The following is a 10,818-nucleotide window of genomic DNA, read 5'->3' as shown; positions in this document are numbered from 1 at the left end:
ACGCTGCGTACATTCCCATCTTAAATAATATGAACTTAGTAAAGTAACGAAGTAACGCCATCAAGTGAAGATAGGACAAACTATAGCTCTATTCCGACAACCCCTCCACCCGCTCCAACAACCATACCAAGCGAATTATAATATATTTTTTGACTTAGATTTACAGACAGAATAATTTACGTAAACAAACCGTTTTATGCAATATGCAAAAAATATCAAATAGCGCATGATCAAAAATGCATTGATTTTTTTTTCATATTACATGAAATGGTTTGCTTGTTCAAATTATTCTTCCCATAATTCTAAATGAAAAAAAATGTAAGCAGAGACATTAAGCCCAACACTTAAGTAACTCCGAACAGATCGGTCTCTTTTTAAATTTAAAAATAAAAATTATGTAAATTTGTTTCAAACAGAAAATGTAAATAAATTGGAGACGGGATTAATATAATCATTCATTTGTTATTTACATGTTGTCCGCCATGTTCCCATATTCCTGATCTTCCCCTCCTACCACACAAGCTGTGACGAACACGAGCTGTTTGGCCCTGAAATGTAAATTGTTCAAATTTAAATAAACTTTTCTACATAAATATTTAAATCCTTAATATTTGGTTGTATCTACATTAGGAATAGATACTCTCCTCGCCCGGCCTCCGACTTGCCGAAACCATCGATGCTCAAGTCCAGATCAAGTGGCAGTTAGATATTTAAAATATTTTTAAAACGGATAAATAAAATCTTCCCTTAAATTTGGAGCATTTTAGTTTTTATGTCAAGAAAATATAATTAATAAATTGAGAAAGGATAATCAATGAAATACCAAGAGTTCAAAATTTAAATTGTAGTATATTCTAGCCACTGATTTAAAATAAGAATTTCTGTAAGTTTAATTTTACAAAATCAAAGAAATCGGAGTCAAAGGTTTCGCGTCGCGAGACAGTTAAAATCTGATATCGGAAATTGATTTTACTCGCGGGCTCCTGGATCGCGCAGCGATCCATACATCTCCCGCGCAATCCTACTCTCACTCATTCTCACACGTCTAACCAATCAAAATTCGAATTTGTGTTCCCAACTTGCCTAGAGTATGATCTAACCCTTACATCAACTCGTGGCCTAGTTAGCTTTATGAAAAAGTCCCATTAAGCACGTTTCATCAATTTAAGCCCAAATCCCATTTCATGCTTTAGTATCAGAAACGTCAAATAATTTATAGCAATAAAAGTTTTATTATTATTTAAAACCTTCGTATTACAAGAAAATCAGATAAAGCACTAGTTCAAGCTGGTTTACAATAATGTGCTCTTTATTTCATTTAATATCCTACTTAATTAATTTAATATTCATGTTATATTATCCATACAATTTCTAAAACCATCGCATTTTCTTTAATTCGAATGTAATAGCAATATTTTGAAAGTTCAGGAGGTGCTGCCTCTGGCGATCAAAATAGCAACTAACGAACAATCGCTGACTGCAACAAAGCTGTAATGAGCGGATATAATTCGCATTCTCGCTGCAAGGAACAACACAGTCAGTGACGCAAATTCGCGGTTTCAGTTTGAATAAAAAGAAAATCAAATTTGAAAAGCGAGTCTTGAATTTAGAATTTAAGTATTATTTCGAAGAAAAGATTGGCAAGCAACAGTCGGGCAAATCGACATGGAAATGTTTGAAATGATAATCGTTTCTTGTAAACGAATAAATGTATACACTAGATTAAGCGCAATTTCTTGAAAGGAATATTAATGTAACTCAACTATGATTATTTAGACATAGGATATAGCAGGTTTGATTGCAGGATATATAAATCTTATATTAGATATACAATTGGCGACACTAGATCTTTAAAAAAGAACTGATTAGAGAGTTGTTTGATTTTGGTTGAGACGATTAATAAGACCTCCGAGAAGTCGGTTCTCCGAATGTTAACATAAACAATGTGTGCGCCTGGACTTTATCTCAATAATCGGCCAAGCGTGAAGTCACGTACTCTCTTCCCATGAGAAGATGTATTATGAAATCGACGACGAATTAGGCACTTTTCAGAGTAGGGATTTGTAGAGCAAGTAAAGCAGGCTAACCAGAGAAAAACACGAAAGACAGAGGAGGCTGAGGACCGCTGTGACGGTATCGAAGCTTCCACGACGAAACAAAAAGACAGATTAATCTGGTTCGCGACCGCGACTCGTTCGTTAACTTGAAACTCGAATAAGATTTTTCCCTATAAAGATAGATTTCAAAAGACCAGACTAATAAATCTTGTTAATTCAATTAATTATGAATTTATCAATTTAATTATTTAAAAATACCCTGTTATTTAATCCTTTAGTTGTAACTTGTTAAGATTTTCAGAAGAAGATTTCATCGCTGGAGTTGGGTTTTCAAACCCTTAATTGTGGAAACGGACTTACTATTGATTTATTCTTAGAAATTATAGAAAATCTTATTTTTCATACTTTTATTAATTATTCTCTTATTAAATCTAAAATATTTGAACTTTCCCGCGGTAAAAGACTGTCGGCTTGTTGCAAAAGCATCAACACAGACGCCACCTAGGGAAGATAGAAATCACTAAAACTCGTTCACATTTAAACCTTAAGACTCATGATCCTGCTCTGAAATCCAAAGGTCTCCTTTTTATAGCGTCTGGCTGGCGCGATAACCTATTAACGATACTAAAAATAGCTAGATATCTCAGGTTTCTAGCCTCAAAATCTACTTTGGACGAAGAACTTAACAGTATCTAAAAGAAAGTATATTGTAGCTAAAATAAGATATAATACTTGAATAATGGTTAAATTTAGACGTAACAACACCATATTATTTGTTGACCTCGTGTATAATAATAATTACTTAACATTTAAAGGTTACATACATACCCATAATCAATTTGCATTTAAGAAGCCATTTGAATCTTCCCGCCCAAGAATGTACTAGTTTTGAAAGTGTTTGATAAAAGATTCTTAGCGCCCTGTGAGTTTAGTTCTAAAAACGGCGCATGCCGTTACACCTCCCCCCTTACTTAAAAGGTGTCACTTGTTCTATATCGAAAGTGACAGCATCTGTGACATCTGTGCATGTCAATAGTGAGTGCCGTTGTTGACAATTTTTTTTGGTGACTCTTTTTGAGAAACAAAACAAGGAGCATATTTTATTAGAACATTCATTAGAAGAATATAAATAACAAAAAATAAGTATATTCTTTTACCATCTGTACAGGATATACGTATTGTATATAAGAATGAATGAAATTTATGAAAAAATCCCTGGATGAAATGAATTAAATAAATGGAAAGAATTATGGTGGGACTATTATTTCGTTGAAAATGTAACAATTAAAAAAAAATCATTCTTTTTGGTTGAAAATTCGCCTTAGGCGGTAGATTATGAACCTTCTTGTTGGCTAATTCTTCTTTTTTATTTAAAATTGATTTCGTCGGTAAATAATTTAAATACGAGGTTGATAATTTATTTTAATAATTCAAAATTTTAATTGAAACTTCATGTATTTTGTGAAACATCTGGCTTCTTTCTGGTTGATAATTAAGGTCCTCAATGAAAATTGAATAACTTCAAATTAATATTTATATGTTCTACATAGAGTTTTATTTTTTTGATGGACATTTATTGTAGGTTAGGTTTATAGTAGATGGAGAATTTCTTTAGAAATTCAAATATTTGGTTGACATTTCATGTATTTTGTGAAAAATCTTTGTTTCTTGGTGCAAAAAATTAATCTCTGGCGGAATATAAGTTTTTACACAAAAATTCATTTTCTTAACCGAAAATTCGTTTTTAGAACTGAAAATGTGACTACTTCAATTTTTATTGAAAATATTTTTTTTTATAGTAATTTTTTAATTTGATTTAATTTTAAATTTAATTAAAATTTTTTTCACGTAATTTGTCACGACTAAATATTTCGATAATAACTTCTTCCTGGGTAAAAATTGATTTGACTCCTATATTCACTACTCTAAGGTTTCGAGGATTATTCAATGATTTAAAATTGTTACGATATAGAGGTGATTTGAGGAAGATGTGGGTGAAATATAATAAGAATCAATTCACATTAATATTTTGGTACATTGATTACTCTTCTGGCATACCATGTATGAAATAAAGTAAACATGCATTATACATACATAATAAAATAAAATTCTTATGAACATCGAATCATTTTATTAGTTCTGTTACAATTTTCAGAAAGTATACGGATATATTGAACCTGTGGCCTAATACAAAAATGTATATATACAATTTCTGATCATTGTATTTCAAGTCCATCATTATATCGGATTGGATTAAAATGCAATTTACTGGTTCAAAAGTGAGCAACTTTATTGAGAACTTATTTATCCTTTTCGTTTAAAACTTGCAGGCTTTTATAGAAAATTGACGAATGGTTTAAAATTTATATTTCCCTGCTGAAAGTTTAACTGAAATGTTCATGTTTGTTGTATTAAAATGCAATTTTAATCCAACAATGAGTTCTTAATAAAATTGTTCACTTTTGAATCAGTAAATTGCATTTTAATCCAACAAACATGAAATTTATACTAAAAAGAAATGAATTTTGAAAGGGAAAATAAAAATTAGAATAAAAAGTGTTTACATTTCAATAACAAAAACAAAATTCAGTTGAAATTTCAGCAGGGACATAAACATTTTCAACAATTAGTAAATTTTCTATAAAAGCTTGTAAGATTTAACCGAAAAGGATAAGTTCTTAATAAAATTGCTTAATTTTCAACCAGCATATTGCATTTTAATCCAATCCGTTATAATGATGGACTTGAAATATAATGCTCAGAAATTGTATATACATTTTTGTATTACGCCAAAGGTTCAAATATAACCGTATGCTTTTGCCAAATTGTACCAGAACTAATAAAATTACTTCAATGTTCGTATGAATTTTATTTCATTTTATTATGTATGTATAATGCATGTTTATTTCATTTCATACATTGTATGTCAGAAGAGTAACAAATGTACCAAAATATTAATGTGAATTGATTCTTATTATATTTCACCCACATCTTCTGCAAATCACCTCTATATAGTAAAAATTTTAAATCAATGAATACTTCTTAAAACCTTTGAATAGTGAAAATAGGAGTAAAATAAATTTTTAACCAAGAAAAATTTATTATCGAAATATTTATAGGTGACAAATTACATGAAAAAATTTTAATTCTCCATCTACTGTAAACCTAACCTACAATAAATGTCCATCAAAAAAATAAAACTCTATGTAGAACATATAAATATCGATTTAAAGTTGTTCAATTTTCATTTATGACATTAATTTTCAACCAAAGAGGTTAATTTTCCACCAAAAATAAAACAGATGTTTCACAAAGTAGATGAAATTTCAACAAAAATTTTGAATTTTGTAAAGGAATTGTCAACCTCATATGTAAATTCTTAAGCGAAGAAATGAATTTTTAATAAAAAAGAAGAATTAATCATCAAGAAGGTTAAAATTCTACCGCCTGAGACGAATTTTCAACCATAAAGAATTATTTGTTTGAAATTGTTACATTTTCAACGAAATAATAGTCCCACCATAATTATTTCCATTTATTTTGTTTCTTTTATTCAGGCATTTTTTCATAAATTTCATTCATTCTTATATACTACACGTATATACTGTACAGATAGTAAAAGAATATAGAGGAGAGTACCCAAAGAAGAGATACCAACTCTGTTTGGCGTGATTGTCGCAATTCTATGTACTGAATTTAAAAGTAATATAGGTCATTTTAAAGGAAATTTAGTTTGTCATAAAAAGCTCAAATAAAAAATTTTATTAAAAATTTTTTTATGCTGAAAATACAAAAAATGTAAAAAAGTGGTTTTTCCAAACTCGTCAAACTATTCTCATACTATGAGATACCACAGGAAATAGCTAATAAAATGCAAAATAAAGTATTATTTTCAATTAAATACTTCATTCTATATTTCCGAAATATAAATTTACTGCTATTTAGATATATTTAGTTTTTGCAGTAGTCACAAACATTTTTGTAACCAATTTCCCCCACGCAGCCAGTGTTATAAAAACCACAGGTATCTCATATTATGAGAACCACACCCTGCAACTATGCACTTAGTATGCCTGACCTGTTCAATGAAAAACTTCATCACTATCGATATTTTCCTACTTAGTTATTCAATCCCCATCACTCCAGACAAACCTTACTGCTAAATACATATTTAATGAATAATAAATAGGGTTCAAAGAATTCCCTTCCAAGAACTCGACCACCATCGATTTCACAAAAAGTTCGCCTATAATCTTTAGAAGCCCAATGAAAAGTGGACTATGCCACGAAATTACTCTTTCTTCAAGGGCTACAAGTTAGTGATACAACCAACAGAGTCGGTCTCTTAGTTTAGCTGATACCCCGTTTTCTCATAATACGAGAATATCTCATATTCGAGTACTCTCCTCTACTTATTTTTTATTTTCTTTATATTCTTCTGATGAATATTCTAATAAAATATGCTCCTTCTTTTGATTCTCATAAACTACACATTTCGAACTTTCGACCAGATCTTCTTATTTACTAAGATTCTATTCTCTTTTTAATCTTCAATAAGTTGTTTCGAAAAAACTTTAAAATAATACTTTTTAATAGCCTTAACTATTTATTTATTTTTATGTTTGTTCTTAAGCCAGCATTTTTCTCAGAACGGAAAATATCAAACGTTCAGGCAATGGCAGGAGAAGTGATGATTTTTCCAATATAGCATCAATTCAATGTTCAGAACCAGGAAAATGTTATTCAAACATTTCATTCTACGAGAACAAGGAAGTGTCGCCAAGATCACTTCATAATTAGAAAATGGTTCACTCTAAACGCAGACTTTCAATTGACCTTATCGACAATGATTATGGTCCAATAGTTGATTCATTATCATGGTTATCAGTTCTGATACAAGAGCCTCCATTGTCCTAACGCTCAATATCACTAAGTCAATCGAAATACTGGGTTATTCAGACCATACAGTCTTAGATTTCCGACACACAGTCATTGTTCTGGGTACACAACCTCTTTTTCAGCACACAGCCAATTATCCGGATACACAACCCTTTATTTCGGCACATAGCCAATTATCCGGGTACACAAATATTTATTCCGGCACACAGCCATTTATCGGGGTACACAACCCTTTATTCCGGCACACAGCCAATTACCCAGGTACAAAACCCTTTATTCCAGCACACAGACAATTATCCGGGTACAAAACCCTTTATAAAATTCTGTACACTACGTCGTATATGTCAACACTTACTATAGCTAGTTTGACAATGCGATCGGAACTAAAATACTACGGTCAATAAACGGAAAAAATACCATCATATGTGAGTATACCTTTTAGTTTTTCCATTCTAACCTCGCAAATTTCAGCTAAATGACCAGGAGACCTACAATAGTAGCACTTCCTCCTCTGCCTTTCACGCATATTATTCGAAAATTTGACATTAGGACAATTTCGCTTGATAAGTCCGATATTTTGACACTTGGAATATTTAATATCGCTCTTTAATTTTTGATCTCGAAATTTTTTTTTAATTGTTCACGCTCTAAAGAAAGTTTTTTATTATTCCTGTCACAATAATAACAATCAGATTCCTCTTTGCCCTTTAAACATCCTTGGTTTGCCAATTCAGGGCAATCTTTTTTAAAATCTCCTAACATGTTACAGTAAAAACATTCTATCTTATTGATCCAATTACTTCTATCCTTAAATTGATTTTCATTTGACAAGTGTGCTACTCTTTTATTCGAATTAAATAGCGGTTTCGAGTTTTGTCCTATATTAGAATTCAAACAGCTTCGGGTGCTGACATTCCTTTATGTACTCTTTTCCAACTTTTTAATTTAAGGTCCTCCTGATTGGCGAGTGCAATGGCTTTGCCTAGTGTGTTTATCTCTGTATCTTTTATCTAGAAGTGAATATTATAATCTAAACCACGTAATAAATTCTATAAGCTTTACACATTCCAATACCCTCTTCCCCTAGAGTATTTTCTAAAACTTGAGAAACTTATCTATTCAGATTCAAGTTTACTCCTGCTCCATATCCCTGAACAGTTTCACCCGGTTCAATTATAACATTAGCTAGATCTTGCATAAGTTGACTTATGTCTTCGTTTTTAGAATAGATTTGATTGAAGGTTCTCAATATTTCATCTAAAGTGATCCCTCTTGTATCCTGAATATGTTGTCTCGCTTCTTCAGTTATTTTTGTTCTAATTAACATTGTTAAGCATGAGATATCAAAAGGGTCAATTAACGAAATTGCCGCTCTACAGCTATCATCGAACATGGTGATGGACATATTTTTTTTCATCAAAGGAGGGAATCATCCTTTAAACGATTTTTGAAATTTTATTAAAATCAAGAGTTCCGGTCAAAGCAATTGAATTTTCTGACAAGGGAGTAGAAAGATAAACAGGTGTTTCTTGTCTTGTCAAGGTTGAAGAATTTTTCGAGATCTGAATTTATGGATGGGCTAATGTTATTTGTTAATACATTTTGAGAAGACTGTAATGTTTACATTGTTAGGGAAGTGCCAGTTACCGTACTCGGATCAACAGGACCTTTATTACTCGATTTTCGCTTATTCCTTGAACATGAAGATTCGATTTCGTTACTTGACAGGAGTAGGGGATCGCTATCCCGAGTCCTTTTTTTCGCACGCAATTTAGGCATTTTTAATCACTTAATAATTAAAGGCTAAGACTTACTTGTGATTGTAATCCAATTTGCGATTTTATAATAACACTTTTTCTTTTCTCTTATAAAAATTAAAACATAATTTTGAAAACACAATAAGAGTAAGAAACAATCACTTCACAATACATTAATTGGAATCCTTTCGGTGATCTGAAGGTTACAGTTGAATTTGCACTTGAAGATCTTGAAGACGATCTTGAGATTCGCCAAAGTTCTGCAATCAACAAGTTCCTCGGATCCGCAACTCTTCACGAGTCCGGTGATCCCGTAATAAATTTCTATTGAATTTTCAGGATTTATAATCCATTAAGCTTGTGGTTTTTGAGGGATATTTGGTGGCTCATTTCAACCATTGACAATCTCGGTGCAATTTAAAAACACCCTTAGCTACCGGGAGTAAAACCACCCAAAACCCTGGTAGAAGATTGCAGCCTGTCACTATGAAATCTAGGATTTCATTTTCGAAAGGAAAATTTTACACAAATCGGTAAAATGAATTTCTTTAATATTTCTAAATTCAATTTGCACTAAATATAGATCCTTGAGAATATATTTTAATTATCCTTTATTGTAATTGCAGATAGCTCACGGGCACATGTTCGAGTGCGGCACAGAACTTATAATATTCTTCTCTAAGATATACTTCGATGCAGATCCAACCATCTCCATCGTTGTAAATGCGGCACAATTGAAAGGTCGTGTCTTCACTGTCGTCGAGGAGTTCAGCCAAGGTTATCAAAAGTGGACTAGGATCTGACATTATTGTAGAAAATAGCATAATAATTCAAAATTTCTGTTGAATTTTCAGGACTTATAATCCATTAAGCTTGCGGTTGTTGAGGAACATCTGGTGGCTTATTCCAACCATTGACAATCTCGGTGCAATTTGAAAACACCTTTAGCGACCGGGAGTAAAACCACGCAAAACCCTGGTAAAAGATAGCAGCTTATCATTACAAGTAATCTCGGAATTCTTCTACCTGACGTCACACGCGTCAGTGGACCAAGAGCTACTCGATTCGCCCCTGGAGCACTGAACGTTTTCGGTCTCGTAGAAAAATGCACATTTAATCAGACAAACATCCTTGAAACTGAACTCATGACCTATATTTTTCACGACACAGGTAAATCCCACTGAGCTGTCACCAATTCGTTACGTCCAAACTCTGCTATCAAATTTCTTCCGTTTATACTCTACACTTATTTGTTGAGGTATAGGCCCGTTACCTGTCGTTGAATGGTTGAAACCATTAGCCGCGAAATATATGTCAGGTTTGAAAAATGATTCACTCGGTAAACAGATTTTAGCTTGTAAATTAAACTTGAAAGTTTATTATAATTCGTCGATATTTAATTGTTCATGGACGACATATTCTCTTATTTGATCTCTAGAATAAACAACAATGATCCTGTATTGCAGTTCGTGGTAGAGGCGGAAGATTTGAAAAGCCTGATATTGAGAATCGAAAAACACTTCCATAAGGTCGAACAATTTGGAGTGAGGACTTGACATTGTCCATCTTATTTGTTTTTATACAAATAAAAATTGTTTGTAACTAACAAACAATGCTTTTATTAGTTTTGTTCCCCACACACACACACACAAGTAAGTTTAGCACTTATTATCGAAGCACATCCGAGCACTAGTCGCGTAGTGCGTGAACGCAAAGTCGATAGGTTGCAATGCCTTTGAATTTATCCAAATTCTTCTGAGTCCGTATAATCAAAAAATAACTAAAAAGTCTAAGAGTCGCAGGTTCAAGGTTTAAAAGGGCACGCCGAAATGATAAGTATCCGCCAATTAACGTCTAATCAAGTTGAAACTTGTAACTATAACTGACTTTTCTGAGCTCTGAATCTATATTTATAATCTCGATTTGGGGGGGTTTTATCCCTACTTTCAGCTTTTAACCAATCAAAATGCTGACCTCACTCGCTTTTAGTGTCGAATAACCAATCATAAATGAGGTCACTTTGCTCCTCCTACTTATTTCGGCAATTAAAGTGAGTGACAGTTCAACGATAATGGTTCCAAAATCCAACTTTTATCACTACAAAA

General features: G+C 32.2%; 1 long non-coding RNA gene across 3 annotated transcripts; it reads left to right on the top strand.

Moving 5' to 3' along the window:
* The first annotated feature begins 3,017 nt into the window (after positions 1-3,017).
* Positions 3,018-10,233, top strand: LOC117174816. Of its 3 annotated transcripts, XR_004467368.1 has the most exons (5): positions 3,018-3,092; positions 9,053-9,246; positions 9,340-9,490; positions 9,568-9,691; positions 9,884-10,233. It is a non-coding gene; the product is annotated as an uncharacterized LOC117174816 (long non-coding RNA). The 3 variants fall into 3 exon arrangements; XR_004467367.1 differs by having other exon boundaries at positions 9,568-10,233; XR_004467369.1 differs by lacking the exon at positions 3,018-3,092 and adding an exon at positions 7,163-7,381 and having other exon boundaries at positions 9,568-10,233.
* The last annotated feature ends 585 nt before the right edge of the window (positions 10,234-10,818 follow it).

Source organism: Belonocnema kinseyi, chromosome 6 (assembly GCF_010883055.1).
Source record: "Belonocnema kinseyi isolate 2016_QV_RU_SX_M_011 chromosome 6, B_treatae_v1, whole genome shotgun sequence".
Classification (NCBI taxonomy): Eukaryota; Metazoa; Arthropoda; class Insecta; order Hymenoptera; family Cynipidae; genus Belonocnema; species Belonocnema kinseyi.
The sequence above is the reverse complement of the archived record's forward strand: the minus strand, read 5'-3'. Positions and strand labels throughout refer to the sequence as shown.